This window comes from Ochotona princeps, chromosome 12 (assembly GCF_030435755.1).
Source record: "Ochotona princeps isolate mOchPri1 chromosome 12, mOchPri1.hap1, whole genome shotgun sequence".
Classification (NCBI taxonomy): domain Eukaryota; kingdom Metazoa; phylum Chordata; class Mammalia; order Lagomorpha; family Ochotonidae; genus Ochotona; species Ochotona princeps.
In genome coordinates, this window is record NC_080843.1 from 3,738,818 (window position 1) to 3,764,062 (window position 25,245).

Genomic DNA, 25,245 nt, shown 5'->3' on the forward strand with positions numbered 1-25,245 from the left:
CTACTTATGCATATGAAAAGTGAGACATATTATTTTTAAATGAGAAAAACAAGAATTCCCATTGTTTTCTTCCATTTCCTGCTTGTGTCAGAACTGAACACAGTTGAACCAGAGGATATTCTCAGCCAGTTTTTACTGTATTTATGAAGCTCGTAAGTGAGGTCCGGCTGCATCGAAACAATAACAAAGGTCACCTGTTGAACTTGCTGCATGCTGGGCATCTTTCCAGGGCTCTGTGTGTATCTCATTAAGTCATCCAACTAGATAGGCACAAATGGGCGTTTTTATCTCAGAGATGAAGAAAATGAGACCGCGAGATTAGGCATCTCCCATGAGAGGCTGCATTTGCGCCCAGATCACCTGGCCTGCAGGCTGTAGCCCCAAGCCCACAGCCACACTTCTCTGGAGGCACAGTGAGGGAGGCACACACAGGAGAGAACCCGGAAGGCCACTCGGCATGGCTGTGCACCCTGGCCCCAGCAACCCCACCCCACACGGCTGTGACCTCGGGCACCTGGGCTTCCTGCAAAACCAGAGTGTGTCCACTCATGAGAAAGACGTTCCATGCAAGCAAGCACTTCCGAGTTCCAGCATGTTTGGCCCCAGAGCACTGCACAGCTCACTTCCTTTCAGGAGAGAAACAGGCTAAAAAAGAAACTAAGCACAAAGAAAAAGAAACATTTATGTATATATGCATCCTCTCTGCATTTGCTTTTCTTCTAATGCAAGAAGTGATGTTCGATTCAGGGATGGAGTCATTGGTTTAAGCACCAGCATCACTTCCTTGAGCATCCTGACAATGATTTCAACGATGCTCTCACAATGTTCTCTTCCATGGAAAAGAAAGATGAAACACCACAGACCCATTCAACCTGAACAGGAGTACCTATTTTTTTTTTAATAAATCTTCCACACTGGGAAAAAATTCACAATGCTAACCAATTAAATATGAATAGAAACCAAAAGATTTGTGGGCGCTGTGGCCTTGGACATAAGCAAATGCTCTCATAGGCTTTTCTCTGTCTGGCAGCACCAGATTCTGCACTTGGCTGCACGTGTGTCAGGGCCCAGTCACTCACTCATTCACCAGACACACTCAGAGCACCTGGAATACATTTGGGAACAAGTTGAAATGTCAGCCCACAGGAGTTCAAGTTCCATAGAGTGAGCCCGGCAACCAGTAAGCAAACAACAACTGGAGACTAACTCGGGTGAGGACGAATGCTGTGTGATAAAAGGCAAGGGGCAGAAAAGAGAGCTGTGTCGTTCACGGGGGTGGCATGTTACACAGCGAGGGGCTTGGGGAAGTCTCCTGACAGAGGAGACCTGAAGAGAAGAATTTCAAGAGTTATGCATGGCAAGTTCACAGGGAGCTAGGGTCCAAGACACCAGAGCCACACTTCCCGTGCTTTCTGACCCAGCAGCCTTGCAGGCAGAAGAAAACAATTATGGCTGCGAAAGTCTAACCTAAGGCTTCATAAACTGCAGGAGACAGATTTGACTGCCCAGGGGGACATTTGGCAATGTCTGGGGACCTTTTCATGGCCACATGAGGGATGAGTGCTAAATCCCTACAGTGTTTGGAATGGCCCCATAAGGAAGGAGCCACCCAAAATGGCACCTGTTGGACCCTGTTCTCAGGACCCCCTCCTTTCTGTCTCACACCACTATTTATTTTCCCCATGCTCACAGGGCCTATGAGCAAAGAGAGGAGATAGACAAGAGACCCAAACCAAGCTTTTGCCCATGTTTATATGTAGCAAGAGGGACAGGCATAATGAAATTAACCATAAATCCACTGTCTGAATGTACAAGAAGGGATAGTCTACCAAAGGAACTCACAATGATTAGTTAATAATCACCTTAACTTTCTAAAGCCTTTAGCTGCTGCACTAGCGAACACACCAAAACGCAGTACAAATTCCTTACCCGGTTAGAATTGTCTTTAACTCTGTGGTGTGGCCTAACTTGCTTCATGAATCTAACACAACCTCCTCCTTTCCAATTTACATCCCAAAAATTTGGCAGACTTGATATCAACCCAAATGGAGAAAAACCAAATAGCAAAGGAAAAGAAGAGAAGATGCTGTCTCCTGAGGCTAGGAATGAGACAGGGAGTACATCCTGAGAGCTGGGGGGCTCTCAAGGAGACATACTGATGGCTGGAGAGTGTGCTCGGCTGTCCTGGCGAGGTTACATGTGGTGAGAACCAAGTCAATTTGCACAAACAACAGAAGGAGAGATGTAAAGGCTAAAATTCTAGGTTTAATAATGCAACAGGTGGGTGCCTACCGAGTGAAACGGGCTCAGTTCGGTGGCAGAGGTGTCAAGAGTTCGGAGGGATCATGCTGTTTCTTGGGGGGAGGGGCAAGAAAACAGTTTTTATGTTTTCAAAAAGTATAAAAGATCTGTGCAAAAGAGTCTACACTTCACTTCCCATGCCTCCAGGTTCTCTCCATTAAGCCGAGTTAGACACAGCAACTGCACATCTTTTACAACCCACCAGCTATGTTTTTCATCAGGGTTAAGAAGACACAAGCAAACACTGGCTTTCTATTTTCTCAGCCCTGGTCTTACCGTTCTATCATTCAGTCCCATGTCTGCTTACTAGCTGTTTCTCTCCTCTGCCCTGCCGCATTCACTTTCCTCTATGCTCAGTAAGTGACCATCTTAGGAGAGAAACGACAAAGGGAAATGACTCCATCAGGGAATGAAATGAGTTAGGAAAGCTTGCAAGCCTGGAAAGTTGTGTCCAACCACTTGCATCCATGCAAATTAAGGAGCATGTGGCTACTGGCACTCATAGCTCGGCAGAATACAGTGGGAACCACTGTCTTTGCTTGGGAAGCTGGGTAGCAGTGACATTCGTGATGATAGAGATGATGCGTACTTGGAAGTTACATTTCAACCAAATCTGTAGGTAATTATTAAAGACATCAAAAGAAGGAGAAGTCGCATAGTTGACCAACCAAAACAAGTTCTTCTGGTGATATGATAGATGATTTCAAACGCAAAGCTCCTCCCCAGTGCAGTGGGCTATGTATTTATGACTGCATCTGTCTGGTGTCACAGTTCATGAACAGACAGTCCGGGAGGAGAGCACACTGCCCCTGCTTAGTGCGCTGATTATCTGGGCCACTGCAGTCCACACACATATCCACACATAAACAGCGCACCGTGTGGAGACTTCCGAAATCAGCCATCCACCTTGTGTCTATTTACAGCAACTGAAGTGACACAGCACCCAGGACTCTCCAAGACGAAGCTCTGCGTTCAGCTGGGGCTCAGGGCGGGTGCGGTCCTCTACAAGACCTGGTCCCAGCCGTGGGAGGAGTGCGTGAGTGGGTGTGGAAGGCCTGCTGTAGCTGCCACAAACGGCTGGTGAAAGAAAAGCTGATAACAATACAGCTTAGACCTCATGGGAGAGATCCATCTTGCTTCTGACTCACATGCACGAAGCTCCGTTTTTTTGTTTTGTTTTGTTTTTTAAGGGATGCGTGGGAGGTGAACTTGTCAGGGAAAGGGTGAGCCGCAAGCTAACCATCTGGCAGCTGCCACGGCTTCCAGGGGCTCTCCTGTGTGTCCGGGAATCCCTGTGAAGGTTAAAGGAAGTGGGCTGGTGGGCGTAGCTTCAAAGGCAGGGGTGGACAGTGAACTGCCTCTCTTTTCCCATCAGTGTCTAAATTTGTCTCCATTGTTTCTTTTTTTCTCCCTTTTGCTAAAATGGGATTTGGGCCCGGTGAGGGACAACAATATCTTGACAGAGAACTCTGTGCATGGAAGACAGGGTCATCTCCATTGTCTGAACTCCATGTGTAACAGAGATTACTTCTGCAGCAAACAAAAGAACTACGCACCAGAAACGTCCTCGGCCAGTAAACAAGAGAAACGTGACCAGCGTTAGCCGACTGCTTCCTGAGAGGCTTGGAGCCAGTGACAAAGCAGGGCTCCCACCCCACCCCCAGGCGCGCCGGCTGGGGCTGTGAGAAAGGCCCAGCGAAGGAGGCCACTCTCCAGCCTAGCCCACTCCAACCGTGCAGGATTCACCCGAGCCGTGGCAGCGGAAATTTCATCAGCACCGCCTAGTTGCGCTAAAGGGTGCTCCCAGTGCTACTACAATGTACAAGGAGTTCTTCTATCATGACTGGGAGAAATGTGACTCAACATAAAATAGAGTGGAGCATCATCCAATGCATTAAAGGGGATGCCAGACATACTGAAGTCTTGGCGTATAATTCAATAACCTAGATGATACATTGACTGTTGCTTAATATGGCCAGTAACTTGTCATTCCCCCAACAAACATTTCCTTGGGTCTGGCAGTTTGCTAAGAAGCGGAGAAGTAAGCTTTCTCCACACACTTATAATCATGAAGTTTTATGGTTTTAACAATCTTTTGCCTAAAAATGTGAGATTCATAAAAATTTGAAATTTGTGTGCTGGTAATTTATTTCAGAGCTTCACAGACCCTCTAAGAAGGCTTTGGTGATAACAAATTATGAGACATATATAATGTAACTAGCCACAGCTTTGCTGAACTGGATAGGGTCCCCTGATTCTTTTAAGAAAGCCACACATTCAATAACTGCCCTCAGTTTCAAAGCATTTTGAGAAATAAAACATGACCTCCAGAACTCATGGTGACTCAGACACATTGACCGAAACTCCCCAAATGCAGGCGTCGCGACAGCCACCAGCACACGCCAATCTCCCCTCCTGTTTGCTGATACTATCACTCCTGAAAGCAAGCTGCGCCCAAAGAGCCGATGGGAAACTGATAAGTCAACGACGGGAAAGATGTTTATATTCTTCCCTAAAGTGAAAAATCATAAACTTTTTGTTGTTGCTTTTGCTGTTCTTCAGCTCCTTTCATTTAACTTCCCTTGCAACATAATTCGTGAACTCCAACGAGGAGGTTAAAGTCCAACACAGGGGAGAATTGGAGGAAGAAATGAACATGCAAGAACAAAATTTCCCGAGATGTGTCTTCTCTGGAAGCGATCAAGATTCCATAATCAAACCCCGTATCTTCATACCACTAGTCACCTTGCCTGATGCCACGGATGGGAAGTGTTTTATACTCGCAACCCTCGGCCATTTGGCGGTCATTCACGTGCCAGAGATGATACCGTTTCCCTTGACTTGCACAGAGGTATGCTGCAGCTGTCAGTGCAAGGCGCTCGGGAAGCAACGTGCAGCGTTTGGACGGCTGGGCTCTTGGGCATGTGCACAAGGTGTGCAGGGCAGCACTGTCAATGAGGCCGCGATCAAGCAGACATGCTTTGAAAACTGAACAAAGCCTGCAACATTTTACACAGGCCTGGAGAGCTACAGGGTACCTCAGGAAACAAATTTCACTGGTATCATGATATCAGATGGAAGTGGCTTGGGTCGGATGAGGATTAGGGAAGTTGACATCAGATGCTTGAGGCCCTGATATAGTAGCTATTTCCTCCACTTCAACTTCATCCAAGGACTCAGTGAAGCAGGGGCAGAAGGGAGCCATGACACACATAGTTAAACAGAAAACAAGAGGCTTGAGAGACAGTGTCCAATATTCACCTGATCTCAGACCAGTAGATTTTCTTAGAATGGGATCAGTGGATGAAATGATACAGAAAGTCGTTACCCTGTAGTTAGCAAGGCACATTGCATGTACTTCCAACAGCAAGCAATTTAGCCTTTCCTGCGAAGACTTGAGGTGGATGTCGTAGAGTAACCCACTCTGCGCCTTAAAAAGGAGAGGCGGTGAGAGAGAAGACGACTTTCCTCCAAAGAACACAGCTGATAAACGCAACGCAGGGTGTAGACACTTCTAAGGACACACCTTACACTCTAAGAGCCCATGCTTGCACTTGACTAAGTAACTGTAAAATTTTTTTGAAAGTAAAGAAACAAACAAACTATAACGAGGCACTGGATTCATATCTAGAGAGTCTAGATCCCTGCTCTTCACCCCTGACTATAGATAAGAATGCCCTGAAAAACTGAAAAAAAAATATATATACCACTTCCCAACACAGCACAATGGAAACCCAGTGACTGGGGGCGGGTCTGGCACCAGGCCAGCTATTTAAAAGCACTCATGTGTTTCTCATAGGCAGCCCTGTTCAGAATGACCACTTTCACTTGTAAAAGAAAAAGAAAAGACACCGATAGTTTCAAAGAGTGATCTATTGTTTAGTTTCTATCAAACTAACGCTTCTTTTTTAATTTATGATGATAAGATACCCTACATTAAGCTGCATCAGCAAAATTAGCATTTGAGGCCTAATATTTGGCACATTCTTCCCAGAAGTTTTAAAATGTATACATTAAAGCACAATTAAGATTGATTCTAGTTCTCAGAATCTATCTTAGGGAAGTAGACGTGGCCACAAACATCTAGGCTCAAGCATGTCTGTAACAGCATTACTCACAGTGGTGAAATGTTCCCATCAAATGTCAGGTAAGTAGCTAAGTCAGTGAGCGACAGACTAGAAATGAGCATTACACAGTTCCTCTTCGTCGACAGGGACACACATACCCTGTTACGATCTGTGAAAAAAAAAAAGAAACTATGCTCACACATTCCCAGTTGTGTGCATCTATAATTAGAAGACTGGAGGAAATCAGCAAATCATTAACAATAGTTATCCCCAGGTTAACTTTTTTTCTTATAATCTCTCTCATAAATTACAGGGAACTTGGAAGAGAGTATTCCAACTGCTGAGTGAATGCTAACCTGAGAAGGCAAAGCCATTCTGACACCAATTAGCTCATTCTACTGAGCAACATCACCTCATAACCCCAGCTGTGGGGCGTCCCTGCGACACAGACAACCAGAGGTAGTGTCCCCAGGCAGAGGTCCTGGGAAAAACGCACCAGCTGGGCTTCAGTTTGCAGGCCAGTTGTGGAGCTTTGAATGTGTCACTTGGTTTCAAGCCTTTAACTGTTAGAGAAGTAGCCACATGCAGTTATTTTCAAAGGTTGAGAACTGGATCACATTTATAAACAGCTTTTCACGTATTTATGCCCCCTTATAAACGTAACTCAATCAGCACATAGAAACCAGCACTGAATTCTCAAACTGTTCCTTAACTGCATTTGTTGCAAAAAATGTCCACTGTTGAACTCTGAGCTTTTGTGATGCTTCCAACCTTTGTGGGCAGATTATCTGCTGCTCTCAAGGAAGGGACTGGTTCCATTACAGTGTGAAGTCGATCTCTCCAAAAACTCTGCAAGTTCTCAAATTTATACTTTTAACTTACATTCAATATGGGAAACGTCTATCTGATTAAAATAAGATGGTAAATATATCTTATATTACAACCCATATATAATAAAATGCAGGGCTAAACGTAAAAGGGATTTCCAAGAGTTCAATGAAACAGATACAGTAAAAAAACAAACAAAACAAAAACTACTCATGGATTTCAAAAATGTTCTTCACCAAAATAAACTTATCTTTTAACTTTATTGCTATGAATATCTTAAATCCCCCTTTACAAGCATTTATCTATCTATACTACTTCCTGTGTCCCTTTATACACACACACACACACACACACACACACACACACACACTACTTCCTGTGCCCCTTAAACTCAGAATTCTTTCCTTTTTTTCTGTAAATATATATGTAGTCTTTTCTGGGTGGAGCTGAAATTTACCATTTAAAACAATCTTTCCTCCTGAAGCTGCTGTTTCCTGCCGGAGCCTGTCGAGCCAGTAATAATGTCCAATCAAGATTAACAAGAGGTCACTAAACACGACTCACTAGATTGGCTCTAGACAAAATTATTTGCACAATGGGAGCAAAACCCCTCTCCTACAGGAAGCTACAGCAGAGGAAGCACCGAGGGAGAGTTCGACTAAGTCTCCTGCTTTTCTCTGTTTCTTGCCGTGGGAACAAGTGTCACAAGAGGCAGCAAATAGTCATGAGTGAAGAGCCCGGAGGGGAGCGGCTGCCAAGGTGATTGTACCCACTTACATCAAGGCCTCTAGGAGCTGATCTCATTTTAAAACCTGCCTCACTTGTGCAGCTGACAGTAGAGACGCAGGAGGGTGTCCCTCCTTTTGCTGTGCTGTGGCTCCACCCAGTTCCCCTGTGCTCTATCCTGGCCCCGGACCCTGAAAAGGACCCACAAGGTATGACAAAAAGGTGCTAGTGGGCAGTGGTGCAGTCACATGTCAACGTCACTTGAGCAGGAAGTCAAGCTGCCATTCTGTCGCACAGGCTGTGGCTCTTCTTGCTGGAATCAATGAACACAAAGGAAGGCAAGCCAATGCCTACGGGTGGGAGAAGCTTCTGTAACTGGAGCATACAATTGAAACATGCTGAGAGCCATGGCAGCTGGGTAAACCTAACAAGCAACCACCCCCTGAAAGGGGAGCTCTTGGGTTCAAGAGGTTGGGTTGCATATGTGGCTTGTAAGTGGTTTCTAGACTAGCAGACAACAACAACAACAACAACAACAAATCTGGCCACTCAAGTCAGCGTGAGCTTTGCAGTTTGAGCAGCCTGGCAGGGTCTCAGCTTCCCATTATGTGGCATCCTCCCATGTACTGGCTTTAGGTCTTCCTTTGGGGAGAAGCCAAAGAGATCTAAACCCATGTCCCATTTCCAAGGGACTTGCACTGGAAGGACAAGAACATTGGCCATGTCAGCACTGACCACTCGGTGACTTCTACATCCATCACCCCCCCTCACCTCAATCTCAGAGAAATGAAATGCTGCTGACTATCCTACCAAGACCAGTCCCTCTCTGCACACCACAATACAGCAAACCCATTGGCCTTGCTCCCCTCTCAGCCTCTGACTTCCCTCTCTACCCAACCCACACTCTCTAGATGATCTGTGTCCACTGTACTCTAAGAGCATGGATTTCAGTTCTTCCTTTTACAATCAAAATCCTTTCCTAAATCCTAAACTTTCCTCTTCTTACCATCCATTTTCTCCTTTCCCTACAGTTAACCACAGAAAAGGATGCTTAACCACCTGCTTGCCACTGGCCTGGCCTGAAACCCACAGTCTTGGGCAATGTGTTTGCTGCCCCTCTATCAGGACTAAATCTGCTTGTCAAAGCAAATAGAATGAACTCTTTCTGCTGAGTTTGCATGCAGCATTGTACTCAGTGAATTATATGTCTTAACTCCTTAGTTTGGACTCACCATCTGTAGCCTTAAGGTTACAAAAAGTACCCGATGCTTTCATTTGGCTTTTAAATGTATGGTCCAGCAATTCGTTCTCCAGGCTTCTGTCAAGTGATCCAATGCCACTCTTCTTCCCAAACATATACCCAATGCACAGTTGAGATTGTTCAGGGCTCCCTACTATCCAAAAAGATAAATTGCCCTTGTTGCACATTCATCAGTAACTATGCAATGAAGGTGCCATTCTCTGAATGCCAGCACACAGGACAGTCAACAGACATGATCCTTGTCTCCATGAGATGAGCAAATACAGTGCTGAATGGCACAAGTTTGAATTATGATCAGGTCAGGAAGATCAAAGGGAACAGACGCTATTATAGAAACTTTGAAATGAGGAATTTTTCCAGTAGGATGTAGAAACTTCTCTCTGGAGATGTGATGTTAGTGTCAGAGCTGACAAAGGAAATGTGGAGATCCAGAGAAATACTCAGTGAACCTGTGCTCTGGGTGCTCCAGCTGCGTGTCAGTCCCTGGGTTCAGAACAGAGTTTGACATGTCCAAGAGAGGCCCAGATTGTCACAACAGTGAACAAATGAGAGAAAAGGCAAAGAAGCTTACTGATGTATGCAGGGAGAAACCATACTCGGGATTATAGTCTAGATCCAGAACCTTGGATTTTAATACAAAAGGAATATGAAACTCTTAAAGAATTATAAGCAGGAAAGAGACACTGTATAATCTTGGTCTTCCAATAGCTTTTGGCTGTGTAATCACAAATGGAATGCAAAATAAAGAGAAAGCTAAATAAAATTGGAATAGTCTGAAGAAGTAATGAGAAATATGAAAGTGGCAGTGGAATCAGAGGGAAATGGACTGTGAGGGAGAGCGGCAGGCCTGTGAGGGAGGGATCAAGAAGGAAGAGTAGGGGAGCCTGTCAGAGTTGCTCAGTATAGTTGCCACATGAGTAGGGAAGCCATGACTGAGACCGAGACTAAATTTTAAGGCATAAATCCTATATCCAAATCTTACTACAGGATCTTCTGTAGGCTTTGAGATGTTCAGCTGGGACATATTGTTGATAATTAAAACTATGAGTCAGAAGAAAGATCTCTTCTGAAGCGATCTTCAAAAATTTCATGGGAAACTCACATTATGAAAATATTGCACAGATTTCAAAACAAAAATTCTTGTGCCAAAATAAACTAGTCTTTAAACTTCATTTTTCCATGAAATTTTTTGAGTTACAATTTCTAAGTCATCTGTGAATTGTAGTTATGGCCACTGGATAAGTCCTCTAGCAAGAGGGTGGCAGATGAGAAGAGAGTGGTGTTCAGAGGGAAAAATAATCCCACATACCTGAGTGGCAATGAAGCCCGGGAAGGAAACAGAGGAGATGCTAATAAGAAACAAGAAAAAAGGGGAGGACTGTGTGAGATTAACCAAGTGAAACTGTTTCAGGAAGCAGGAATCGTCAAATATATCAATAGGATGAGGATTGGAGATTAATCATTAAAGATGGGAGAAGAGGGAGTGGATTAAGGACATTGGAAAGTGAACAGGTGAATGAGAAAGATCAAGAGTAGACGATTCAGGGAGATGATTTGTAAGTCTAGATAGGAAGCATGCAAATTCTCACAAATAAAGACACCAAGATGAACAGAAAACGTTTTCAACAACAAATAAACAGTAAATCAGTTTTTATTGTCATAACAAGATGTTAGCCAAGTTGTAGTGAGATTGGTGTATTATGTACTCCCTCTTGACATTATAAATTGATAGAATTCCTTAAAAAAATAACTTGGCAATAGATGTAGCAAGAACTTTGACCAAGTAATTGTTTTTAAGGGAATCTTGCCTAAGAAACTAACTTAAATACTTACATGATCCAAGTTGTTTATTCCAGCAACACTTATAACACTAAAGACCTAAGAAAAAATTAACTGCAAATAGTGAAATGATCAAATAAATTATTGTGTATTCACACAAAGAAATATTATGCAAATTTTAACATAAAAGTATCAATGGGAAGTAAATAATGCATACAAATACTTAAATTCTGATTAAAATAGGATAGATCTATACTTCAGAAAAAGAGATTGGAAAGAAACGAATAAAAAGAAATGAATACATGTAGAAGGGAAGTAGGATTATGATGATATGCCCTCTACTCCCTATTTTATCTGTAATGTAGTTTGTATTATTTTTAAAATAAAATATTTTAGTAAGTTGTTGGCAATGTTGTTCTCTGTAGGCTGCATGAATAAAAATTCTATCATGGAAACTATTTTGAATAAAAAAGGATTATTAATATTTATAATGTTCATATTACTATTGTGTCATTTAAAAACATGAAGGCAAAACTATCTTTGCTGACTCACATCTATTTTAAGACCCAAGTTTCTTGATTTATTTCACATATGGATATTGGCTTTTACGAGCACTTGTCTATGTGAGTGAAATCTGTTCTCTTGAGAGTTCTTCATTCTCTGTTTGTCTTGTCATTCCTACTTAGCTGGCTGCCAGTCTCATTACGCTACCTTCCCCAAAATCCTTCGACGTGAACACAGCTGTTACTAAATACATGTAGGAGAATGGGGCCAAGAGCCACCAACCCAACTAAAACCACAGTGCCGGAGCAAGGACTCAGGGCACAGGGAGTCCTTTGCAGTTTCAGTGAAGGATATGCCAGAGCAGACAAGCATCTTTTGCTGATTTGTATTTCAAAAATGATCCCACAAATTGGGTTAAAAATTTTCACCATGTTACAAGGTATTTCAAAAATCTCTGGGAAAACTAGAATAGAAAGATAAGCCTATTTCAAAATCTCTGCAGAGTTTACTCATATCTGTTTCCATTTTTCTTTTAAGATTTCAATATCCCATCCAATATCCAAATCAATCCTCAACTTTAGTTTTGGAGAAAACCATTTTTTACATTTTAAAGTTAATTTAGCCTTGCTCATCTTAACAAGAGATTGAAGATGGGAGAGAAAAAATTCAAGGGAGAAGGCTAAAAGTAATTTTTGTATTTCTTATGTGAATTATTCAACCAGAGAAAAGAAATAGAGGTGTACTAAGATCAGAGTATTGGATGAGGTCATAGGACGGGAACCTACATCCTCATGTCTGACCTCCAAGTATAAGAACAGGTTCCTTCCATGCTCATGTCAAGATACAGCATACTCCTGAAAACTATCTGTGTAACTCTTCTAATCACATAGTCTTGGTAATTTTATTTCAAACTTGATAATTCTTCTTTAAAACACATGTATGTAGCTCTGTTTTATTTTGAAACTCAGAGTTACAGAGAAAGATCTTTTCATCTTCTGGTTCACTCCCCAGATGGCAGCAACTGCTAGCACTGGGCAGAGTTAAACAGAGAGCCAGAAGTTTCAGTCAGATCTCCCCGCAGGATGACAGGAGCCCAAGAAGTTGGGTCATCTCCCACTGCTTTCCCACATAAGCAGGAGCTGGACTGGAAGTGAAGGCACTGGGACATGAACTGTAGGATGCCATGTTATTCACTGTACCACAACATTACAACCCTGGTATGGCAATATTTAAAACATGGTTTCTCCATGAAAACGGGCTTATTCTATGAATAAAACAATCAGCGAAAAAATCGGGTGAAAAATGACATAAATCACATAAAACTACAAATTCATTGTATGAAGTAATTAATCAAAGCATGGCTGAGTTTTAAGAGCTGAGACTTTGATCTGACAAAGAGAAGAAATATAGAGAAACTGGTGGGGTTCACGCCCCAGCCTCAGGACTTAAAATGACTTTTCAAGCTAGTCACAAGCTTAATTACTTCTTTTTTTCCTCGCTGACAGTCCTAAATGAAAATAAATGGACCACATCGAGACAAATCTCGGATGCATGTAGTGGTGAAGAATATACTGTTCCTGATACAGGGATAGCTTGAAACTGGTGGTTAAGTTGATTTCTTCAGTTTCTTTTCAACAGTGAGGGGTGGAGGGAGGAAGAGATGTGCAATGAAGAAAGGAACTGCTAATACCAAGCCAGCAGTCTCTACGGGTCATGTGGGATAGGGAAGAGTTTTTCTTGTCTACTCTCTTCATGCATGGTATGAGGGTTGGAAAGGGAGAGCAGCCGGGGGAAGGAAGTGGAACAGACAAATGCCCTGTGGTTGCTCTGTGTGTGAAACCAATTCTTCCCTAAGTGCAGGTAAACTGTTTTATATTTAGTGACAACAATCGACTGTATTACAAATTAATGAGGGGACAGAGATGGATTAGAAATTGTCTGACCACACATTTGCCATCATTGCAAAAAAAAATCTACTTAAGAATTTGAAGTGCAGAAACAGACGTGCAGCTGTGGACACAGTACACTGGCTGGACCATGACAAGGAGTTCTTGGGAAGACTGGCCCTTAGGTTCCTCAGCCCTTGCTTGAACTCCTAGTCAGCATTCTCACTTTCTCAGCATCCATCATTTAGGGAGCTCTCATGTCACCCAACCTTGTTTTTAAATTCCCAGTTTCCTAGTATTTTCCCAAGACTCACTGTATCTCATTAGACTGAGTTGGAAATTAGGAGCCATTCACTTCAATGGTAAACAGGAAAAGAGCTGCCTCTTCAGAAGCCAGGGCTACTGCCCTACAGTGTTTAAGCTTGCGAAGCAGAGATAAGAAGGTGAATAAATACAGTAATCCAATCTGATCATATTCAAGCAATTCATGAACAAGGCTCAGCAAACAGTTCGAGTGTGTTCAGTCTAAGAAACATCATAATACAGCCTCATATCTGTGACAGTTCGACCATATACAAGCAATTCCTGAACAAGGTTCAACAAACCTTTCAAGAATATTTAATTTGAGAACCAATGTTCTTGCTGCTGATGCCACATTTCCATGGGAACCCCCTACAGGAAGCTACAGTGAAGTGCAGTGCACAATTGCTACTTAATACAGCCATTGAAGGACACAGTGAGAACTTGACAATTCTAAAATCCACCCCCCTCCAGTTTAGCAGAGAGGCCTGTTACTCTTTGGTTTCTCCTTCCTCTCCTCTTCCTCCTACTCCTCTTCCTTTTTCTTTTTCCTCTTCCTCTCCTTCTCCTTCTCATTCTTCTTCCTCTTCTTCTTTTTGTCCTCCTCTGCTTCCTCCTCCTTCTCCTTCTTCAAGACTTTCTTATTTTTATTTGAAAGCCAGAGTTCATAAAGAGAGAGGAGAACTAGAAAAGGAAGGTCTTTTTTGTTTGTTTGTTTTTGTTATTTCACTCCCCAAATGCCCAGAGCTGAACTCATCTAAAAACAGAAGCTAGGAGCTTCTTTTGGGTCTCCCACACAGGTGCAGCATCCCAAGGACTTGGGTCATTCTCTGATGCTTTCCAAGGCCATAAGCAGGGTGTTGGATCAGAAGTGGAGCAGCTGGGACATGAACCAACACCTATACTGGGTTCCAATGCCAAAGGGCAGAGGGTTAGCCTGGAGTGCCAGCATGCTAGCCCCTATTCCTTGTTTCCAGCCCTTTTAGTCGTCAATCACTTGGCCAGAAACAGCAGATGCTGTTCTTCACAGCTTTCTGCAAGTGCATTCTGTATTTACCATCCACCTTCCTCCTTTTACATTCTATTTTCAATTCACTCTGTATATCATTTACCTGGACTTCCCTATAGACACCATTTTCAAACTAGCAGAAACATTGGTAGAGTTGTGCCCTCTGTCTCCTCAACCTTTTCACAACTTCCCAGGCCCCTGCAACACCACTAGTTTTTTTTTTTACAACCTCTATGCTGTTTCTCTGTCTCATTTGTGACAGCACTTCTCTGCCAGCCTCTTAAATGCTGGATTATTGCATAGCCCTGTCCTAAACCCTTTCCCCTTCTCCCTCCACACAGTTTCCAGATGGTCCTGCTTCATTCCAAGAGTTTCAGCCCTGCTGCTGATTACTAATCTAATTCTCTAGCCAAGGAACTCCCCAGGATGAACTCTACATAGCCAATGACCTAATGGACATCTTGACTTGCACGTTTTCCTGACACTCTCAACTCAACACCTCCCAGAAAGAAACTCATTATATTTCAGTGAATGACACAGTCATCGGCCCATCAGCTGTCTCCAGGGGCCAGGGCAGCGTCCCCATTCTTCACTCTTCCTTTCCCTCCCTCTGACCCAATCGATCCACAAGCCATCTTTGTTTTTCCTGGGTGCCTCTCACCTCCAGCTAGGTTCTCTGGATACTCACCGGAGTTCTGAGTGTCCTGACTGCCTTCCCTACTTTCTAGAATTGCCTTTCTGAAACACAGACATGATGTTACCCTAGGTTGCTTCCCAGCCTTGTCTGCACCTCACTATGCAAATCACCTGAAACTCATTAGCAAAGCTCAGTTCCATCTCACTCCTGCCTTCCTCTCTGTCCTCTGCCTGTTACTTCCTTATACCAACTTCCTCTGGTTTACAGGAGACAACCTTCCTACGCCATCCCACTGAATATACACTGGCCTGAGTCACCAGCTCTCCAAAGCCCCAAACAACGCACAGATCCAACCCTTCCATCCTTACTCTAGAAAGTTTTCAAGTACACTCCCAACAACCCACCATCTCTAACTCTGGGATAAACACATAAGCAAGCCATTGTGTCCCACAGGTTGTAAATTCAAAAAAGGTTTTAGCTTTGGTCATGGAAGATGCTAGCCGTGTTTCAGCAATACTTCATTCCAATGTGAACTTCATTTTTGTGTGAGCTTTATTCAAGAGGCAGGGATAATGCTAAGAGTGCAACTTCACAGCCCACTGCCCAAAGGAACCAATGGCAATAAAAGAAGAATGAAAAACAATGAATAAATTATGGCTTCTGGGAATTTACTAAGGGCCACGTGACGAGACTAGCTCTGAAATTAGGCTAAGTGAGCACGGGTCACACAGTGTGGCAGTCTTTGGAAAGGAGGAGATGGTGAATGTGACAGGCCATGACAGGGTCAACAACTCCAACCTATGAGTACAGATAAGCACAGAGAAATGGGAACCAGGCTAGGAGCACCTTCTGTGCTCTCAAAGGGCCGCTTTTTATCCCTAAAGGAAAGTACAGTTGTTGTGAAATTCCAGGACTAAACACCCAAACAGGGGCAGGTGGTGCAAAAATTAGGCAGTGAGCACAGGGAGGCACAAGGGGGAAAATTAGCAAGGTGCCTAGGCGGGCGGGATTACAGAAGAGGAGGGAAAAACTACCTGCAAATGTCAAACACGGCACTGAAACGATCGCTGATATGAAGAAGAAACACATGGTTCCTGTAATCTTACAACAGGACCCTGAAGTCCGGCCGCTGAACACACAGGAACCTGAAAGTACCAGCAAAGGAGTGCTTCCAACACCCCGGGAAAATGACAATGCTGAGAGTGACAGGGTGGCAGCTTCCAGTCCTGCCATGACACAGAACCAGAGACACAGGGAAGACCTGGAAAATGAAGGCTCAGGGAAGTGGAAGGGCAAAGCATGCCTGGGGACGGTGGCAGGGACTAGGCGATGTTTGGGGTGTGGGGGAGGGGGTTCACTTCCTTTACTAAGCTGCTTGTTGCAGAAATCGCACAACCCTGTTGTATGATAAAGACCACGCCGGGTCTTTGAGATCCTTGAGGTGGCTTGTGTGACTTTAAGTCTGGTTTGCTGCAGACAAGTTTCCTGAGTAGCCAGCACCTTCATCTTAGCCAGGGAAACTGTGAAGGCTGTAGTTTTGCATTGTCCAGTAGCACAGTAACAAACAAAAGCTAAAACAAAACAAACAAACAAAAAAACGCTGTCAAAGTCTGGATGATAAGGTGACTACCACAAGGAATGGATTTTGCTTGTAATACTTTTAATTATTCCTTCCCCTCAAAAAAAGTTTCAGGGTGTCTGAAAATCAAGATAAAAGTTTCCTTCACAGAAATGCCCAGAAATCTGTGTGCTTTTTCAGAAACGAAAAGATAGCAGCAGAGTCTGTGTGGAGCTAGAGAGACACTTGTCTTGCCCACTAAGAATAAGACTGAACGAACCCTAAGGAGAGGGAGTAGATAGCATCATGGGAAGGAACTAAATGCTACATCTTCTAACCCAATTGAGTCAATATTTCCTCCCCTCTTCAAAAGAAAAGCTCTTCAGAGAAAGTCCGGCTAGTAGGTTGGCTCTGCTATTTTCAGTCAGACTGCCAGTTAGGTCCAAATGAAAAATGTATTGTTCAAATACTATAAATCGGGAGAGAAATTTGGGGATGGGGTTGATAACCTGACAAGAGAAAATGGATGAGGATCCAAGACAAAGCATTGAGACTTCACAACAGCCTATTCATCATGTCGCCTAGCTGGCCCCATATGGAGCTACAAAAATAGAACAACTCAGAAACAACACATTAAGCTATAGTTCTGGCTCAATCCTCAATTACATGCCTTTTGATTATACAGAAAGCGGTATTCAAATTGCTCCTCAATCCCCTGTTGTGAGTTAAGGATTTCCGGTCAAAAATAGGAAACTTCATTGGGACAGCCGCTTACTCTGCAGTCTGGGCTAGGCACCCTTAGCTCCCTGTAGCTGCTCCCTCCAGCTCAGCTCTCCTATGTGGCTTCACTCTGCCACCATATGAAGGGAGCGCACACAGCACACAGCAGGAAAAAAAGAGGGGGCAGGGGCTGGGCAAAGAAAGGTATCTTGTTTTCCTCTGTGCTTTAAAACAAAGTTTTGTGACACATGCTTACGAAAGCTGTTTTTTCATATGTGTGTCTACATGTGTGTTTAGGATTAAATAAAGGCTTGCAGGAGTAAAATCTAGTATCTTTGTAAACATGTAGAGTATGGCAAATAAATACCATTAAATCCACCTTTCCGGGGCTATGCTTGTGACATAATTTTAAATCTCTGTAACATCAAACAGATCAATAAAGAGCAGCATTGCCTGCAGCTCAGGTGGGTAGGCTGACCTCAAAACCACAAAAAGCCAATCAGAGTTTTCTCCCTGAATTATCTGAGTTGTTAACGGAATTGATCCACCATCTCATATTTTCGGGAAGGAACCAAAGTCAGCTTTGTGGTTCTGACTTTATCCTATAGACTCTTCCTTTGCGTCCTATATAGGAACTGCAAAGACACTCAGAACAAATCAATAACAGTGCCCGACACGCATTTCAAAACACTTTCCTTTCTAATTCATCTTACACAATTCTTTTTTTTTCTTCTCTCACATTCACTTCTTTTTCCTCATTTATATTGAACAGTAAAAATATCTTTCAGAAACCTGAGAACTATCTAATTTCAATATATACTTTAGACCTTTACATTAATGATAAAGTGGGAATAAATAATCTTTTTAGAGAGTTGACTAAAAGAAGAACAGAAAGGCACTAACAAAACAAATGTTTCTGGAAAAGAAGATATACACAGATTTAGAATTTGGGGGATAGAGGAAAGAATGCATTTATGGTGAAGATTTCAGACATTAGGGAGGAATCTGACAAGTGGGATTTGGCAGACGTACTAGGGGCAGTGTTTCTCAGAGTTTAAAGAGGCTCACCAAGGCAGACACTAGGAGGCCGCAGGCAACGGCTCAAGCAGTTGGGTCCCTGTCTCTCAAGGCACTCAATCTTGAATTGAGTTCCTGGTTCCTGGCTCTAGCCTGGCCTGGCCTCGACTGCTACAGTGGGCATCTCGGAAGTAAACCGTTAGGTAGGAGCTTCCTCTGTCTTTCTATCCATCTGCCTCCTAACTAAAACATGTTGTTGTTGTTGTTTTCCTTAAAATGTTTAAGTACCTCCTGAAGGGCAAGTATTTAGTAGAGGAGCACAGCTCCCAAGATGCTGACTTCATAGTCCAAGCCGAGCTTTGCTTCTGTGTTTTTAAGCCTGCCAGTAATGCTGAAACCGCTGACCTGAGTATGGAGTCCTGGTCAACCGCAAGACCTTCTCCAGGATCTACAAGAAATCTGGGATGAAGCACTGCAGACACTCCTCCATCCTAAGATGCTGCCAGGACTGGGAGTGCTGCCCCATGTCCAGCACCCAACACTGGCATTGTGCGTGAGGAGGCACCATCTCCTTCTCCCTCAAGCACTCAAGCAGGGTTCCTGACCACCTGGTGTCAGTTCCCACCGAGGCTCTGCCTCCTACTGCACATTTTGGGAAGTCCTGTGACCTGGGGGAAGAGTAGCTGGTTTTTCCAGCGTCCACCTGCTCCTAAACCCTGGTACTGGCTGTCACTAGGCGATCTCTCCCAAGTCCCAGTTCCTTATTAGTGATAACAATGGTGGTGGTTAACAGCAATAGCATCTCACTGCACAACTTTATTGTGAAGGTCAATGAGGTAATGTAATACCTCCAAGGCTGTGAAACACTCCAGGAATCTTGGTTGTCACAGATTCATGGAAATGTTTTAATGAAGGGTGAACAACAACAAAAATAGAAACTCAAAGCACACAATTACACAAAAAGGGTGTGATAAAAATAAAGTGAAATGATTTAATCAATCAACAAGCATCTGGCTATCTGTGTATTTCCTGTGTGGATAGTAAGAGAAGTCGCAGTCTGAAAAGACAGGGAAGAAAAGCAGGAGGGCCTGGAAACACAGTGTACCCACACTAAAGCTGTCGGGAAGTCAGCTTAGTCAGCCTTCATAGGGCACAACCACCAAGGGTTCTGTGACAGAGCAGCAGCCTCTGAAACCAGGGGAGGTCTGGGAGCAGCCCTTCTCATCCAGGGAGTTTTTTACCCATAGAAGTGCTGTTTCCAGGGGACCCATAAAGAATTGGCTCATTTAGATGTTGTTACTTTTTTTACAGTTTTAACAGCATAATGATGCTTCACACCATATCCTCCTCCTTTATTCCCTTACACCCTACTTTTTTTCTTTTAATTTTTACAATGACATACTTTGAATCTTTAACCATTACGCTATCACGCCAGGCTCCAATACTTTCAATCTTAATACACACACCCCTTGCCTCTGTCACCAACCAATAAAGAATTCAACAAGTAGTAAGTAGAAAAGCCAGTGTTCCTCAAGGGCTATGAAAAATAATCAAATCCTAAGATGTAACTCTTCTTCTAAAATGACATGCTCAATCCCACAAGGTACCCAGACACCCACATAAGATAAATATTGCACTTTATTTTAATGATATCCATCTTTCCTTTAAATCCACCTGCATAACTAGAGCTGGCTGCAGACATGTTGGGTCCCATCTTCATCTCCTTTCCATCTATCAAGTTGGTGCCTCAAATAATTCATTTCATCTGGTTATTACAATAATTATCTCAGAGGGAGATTAAGAGTCTTTTCCAGTGATTTTAGTATACCCGGGAAGCCCCTACTATAAACTGTAGCAGGAATAAAAATGGCACTGATACATTACAAATAAATGAAAACACAGTAGCCAGATATCATTGAATTCCAAATCTTTCCATTACTCTTTTTTTTATTATTATTTTAATGTTTGTAAGAAACGAACTCCTGCTAAAGGTTTTCTTTCTTGAGAGATAACCTATCTATTGGAATAGTAATCCGGGAAGCAAGCTCTTGGTACTTCCTCAGGTTTGCTTCCTTTTCTTCTTTTCCAGTAGATAAAAGTTCTGAGAAAATGTTCTTTAAGGGGCCATTTGCCATGTGCAGAATACAGGAAGGGAGCCAGGCACATGGTGAGACTTGGCTGGTCCAGGAGAAGTGAGTCCTTGAGACTTCTGTGGCAAGTGTGGCTGTGGGATGAGTTTAACAACTTGCTTGGGGTTTCCTGAGAGCCCGGCTCTGCATTTGCACACGCTTCTGCAGAAAGGTTAGCACCCCTGTAAATGCAGCATCTATTAAAAAGATAGCCGCGTTGGTTGCTAGGCAATGGAGGGAGCTTCTCTGGGAGAAAAATCAGTCCTGACAAAAAAATTTTTTACATGAAGACCTTTTAAATATAAACACCTTTGACAGCAGCAATTATTATTCTGAGTTCCTCTGCATCTGAATAAATGGCACAAAAATGATGATATTGTGCACATGCCATGCTACTCTAAGTGTTAAAATAGAAAAGACTTCTGGTTCTTCTCTCCCTCTTGCTCTGGCTCTCTCTCCTCTTTGTTACACTAAAGAGAAAGGAGAAATCTTTTTGCTGTTTCTTTCAGTTGAATTTCTCTGCTTTTTTTTTTTTTTGTAAGATTCCCCATGTAACTGAAAAGTCTCAAAACCAGAGACCAAAGACATGGATTATTGCATTTTTTCCCTTCCAGACCCAAATGCTCCTTTTAAAGGGTGGTGGGAAAGGAGCAGAGGAAGTGCCAGCGAAACAGATAAGAGAGCAACCGACTTCTCCAAATGATGGTTCCGGGTAAGCAGGTGGAAGGCTGTGCTCCTTGGAAGCACCCATCCGTCCAATTTCCTTTCAATAATGTTGGCAATTTTCTTCCTCCTGGGTTGTCTGGAGGCACAGCTGCTTTCTGTGTGCAACCATGTGCTCAGCCTTTGCTAAAAATGACCCTAACCAATACAACGTGAAGCAAGTAATCTACTAGCTGCTTTTAAATTGTGTCGAGGATAAATGAAGCCGCAATCTTCCCTAATTTAGTGTGCCCTGCCTGGTCATTACAGGCCTGAGAAACTCAGAGCTGGGACACACAAAGGCACACTGCAGCCCTGTGCGCAGCTGGCCCTCTCCCTCCCAGGAGGCAGCCACTGTGCGCAACTGGCCCTCCCTGTCCCAGGAGCGCCACTGACGTGTAACCCCAGAGTTCACAAAGACAGCTCCCCGCCCAGTCTCATTTAATTACCATGAGAATGGCCAGCCCAGACTGCAAGCCTATGATTTTACTTGTTGTTGCATACACTGAACAAAGTTTCTCCAGCATTCTGGTTTTTTGGACACTGCTGAGGAATCAGAGCGAGGCATATTTCCTTATCCAAATATTGACCTGAAGCCCTCCGTTTACTTAGCATTTTCCTGTGAAAGGCTTAGTATGGTAATGTCCCCTCACCCCCTTTCACACATTTGTTCTGACACTTGGCTCCAGGAAGCTCTCATTGTTCCAAGCACTGCTTACTGGCCAATGACATTTTTTCACTTTTAGTGACAGACATGGTGTGTTTCCGTTCTTGAAGTTCTCATGAGAGAACTTCCTTGTACTGGAGATGGGAGGCACCAAAAAGGCAACACAGTTTCAGATTCTCCTTTCTGTATTTGTGTGTGTGTGTGTGTGTGTGTGTGTGTGTGTGTGTGTGATGTGTAAAAGCTGTTCTGTCAAAGTCATCGATAAGTCTATCAAGGACTGGAATGCCCAAAAAGAAAGACCCTCCGAATTCCAATTACTTGTGCCAAATCCGGGACACATGAATCTACCAGGGAATTGGGGTCGAGGGATTCCCTGTGTGAAGAAGCCGATGTTGCACCTGCTTCAGGATCAGTGGCTTGCTTGAATGCACAGACCTTTAGGTGTGCCAGAGAACTCAAGTACTAATAACTACTATCTCAAGGGTTGAAAGGTATGCATTTTCTCTCTAGAACCCAATGCATTTATTGCTTGCACTCTTGAAGCAAAAAAAATAAAACACAAATGGAAAAAAAACACAACAACATAATGGCAAAATACAAAATGCCTCTTTAGTAGGCCCTGGACACAGTGTCTGGAGGAGGAGAGCCCTCTTTTGGCATAACTAACAGATCAACCTCTTTTCCTAGTAGGCTCTGGGCCTCCTGGAGCCTGCACGTGAGAGTCCCCTCTGTAGGGAACACTGTTCAAACCTCCCAGGTGGAGGGAACCGTGAAGGAGACTGACCTCAACTCTACAGGAGGCCCATGAAGTTCCTTTTCTTCCTCAAAGACATCACTTCTGGCTTTGGGTGCTGATGTAATGGAAGAAAATAGGTGGAGGTGAAGGCTCAGGTGAAATGCAACTGAGGGCTGCCTCCCAAGGCAGCATCCTGGAAAGACAAGGCAAGGCTCTGTGTGCTCCTAGCAGCAGCAGCAGCAGCCCTAGATGGTGTCCACTTCAGGTCTGCTCAGTGCCTTCGCTGCTCCCAGCCTCTCCCAGCCCAGACTAGCCATACTGCCCTCCAGGATGCAAAGGCCCAAGGCCCAGGGCAGTGCTCCTCTTTGTGTTATATATTGTTTTGCAAGTTATACTCCAGGTATGATTTATTCCTGGTTCATTTCCTGTGACTCAGTTACATAGGATGCAAAATTACGATAATAGTGCTTGTCTCCAGATAATGAAAAAGAGGTTCATATTTCTCATAGCGGGGATGTTATACAAATGCACAGTATCATTATGGCTCAAATCCATGACTAAAGAAATTAAATTTCCTGGAATGCTTTATATCTACCAAGAATGTTTGTAATCCTTCATATTTACTGCTAAACGAGGTGGACTACAAGAAAGAAGATATTTAAAAAGAAGGAATGGACTCAATGGGAAAAAATTAACAAATGGGAAAATTGCAGCCCTGCATTTTGTACTTGCTGAATTAAAAAGGCCTCGGTAAACTTATAACAGGAAACCCTATTTGATTTCTGCAAGGAGAACTTAACCAGCAACAGACTCACAGAGGGTCTTCAAAGGAGAAGTTTCCATACTTGTTTACCTTGGATATGCCGCTGAGAAAGAACATTATGCTTCAGTTTGAAAAGAAATGGTATCATGAACAGTTTACTTGGTTCTGCAAAGAACTAAATGCAAAGTTGGACACGTAGCAAATGGAAGCATTTACTACACCAAAAAAAAAAAAATAAAGTAGAAGAAGAAGAAAAAAAAAGGTACAGAGAAATCCAGGATTTCAAGGTAGGGGGCTAAAAGGGTTACATGTCTTTAGTAATTTCCCAAGTTTAGTTCTTGTTACTGTTTCATAAACATGAGAGTCAAATTCAAACATTTCTTCCTGTATCAAATGTAATTTGTAAACACAACCTATTGGCAATTTTCTATACTGGTTTCCATTTCCCTTTTTTTGTCATAAGGTACCAACTTCCAGTTCTATGAGATCAGAACAGAGAGAAAATCCCCTACCTGTATGGACTCAACCACACGGCATTCCATGGAGAGTTATCTGCATGTGTGGTAACTGCTGTTGCCCCTTGGCTCTCAAACCACTCCATCCAAAACCAGGCATTTCAACTGGAGCCTCCCCCTGTGGATCTGCTGAAGCCATGCCGTCACAAAGCAGACAAGAGTGGACAGAGCGTTGGAGGAGAGATGGGAGCAAAGATCAGTTCGCTTTTTACCTTGCTCTCTTCTCATCTTCCAAGTCTAACCAATTGTTTTCCCACAATTCCATGAGCCATCTCCCAGCGGCTGGCCTCATCCAGCAGCTCCCTCTCTGTCTCAGCATTCTTCGTACCTGGTCAATGGAGGTGCTTACTTCACTCACCCTAATCCCACAAATGCCACAGAACCCTGACTCAAGCAGCTCTTCAGTCTTCCCTCCGGGTGTCTCCTGCCTCTGACCTGCAGACCTGTCACCTCCCTTATCCCTAGGGACTGTCATTGCTCCTGATGCATATGGGCAGATCAGGAGCTTTCTAAGCAAATTTCACCGTTCCATGATGCATTTTCCCAACCACAACAAAGCCCTCTCCTATGAAGTCACAATGAAACAGGCTTGCCTCGGGATTTACTTAGGAGATTTACTCAGGATTACTAGGAAAAATACTCCAAGGCTGGGGATGTAAAGAACAGAAGGTGAAACAACATGTTTTAGCACACTCAACTTGAATTTATATCATTAACCACATTTTGAATTGCTTAGCTATAAAATATTTGAAACCTACGGAACAGTACCCCAAAATTGCAGCACAGTTAGGGATCTCATTTAGAGGATAAATATTTGCATTTTGCAATATTCCCCCCCCCCCATCTTCTAGTTTTAAGAGACTGAATTAGCATTACAAATCAAAGCAATGAGCTCCCTTCTCTTCCTCATTACACTCTCTCCAGAGGAGTCTTGGAATCTCCATAGGGTGGGACATGACTGGGCTTGCTTTTGTTCTTCACCTGAGTGGAAGAAAATACTTGAAATATATTCACCTTTGCACCTGTGTTGCACAGTTTACATTTCCAGGATGCTGTCTTCCTTTATAGCTTGCTTTTATCAGTCAACTGCATTTTCTTTAGCTGACCTTGTACTGTAACATACAGAACTACTAGACATGC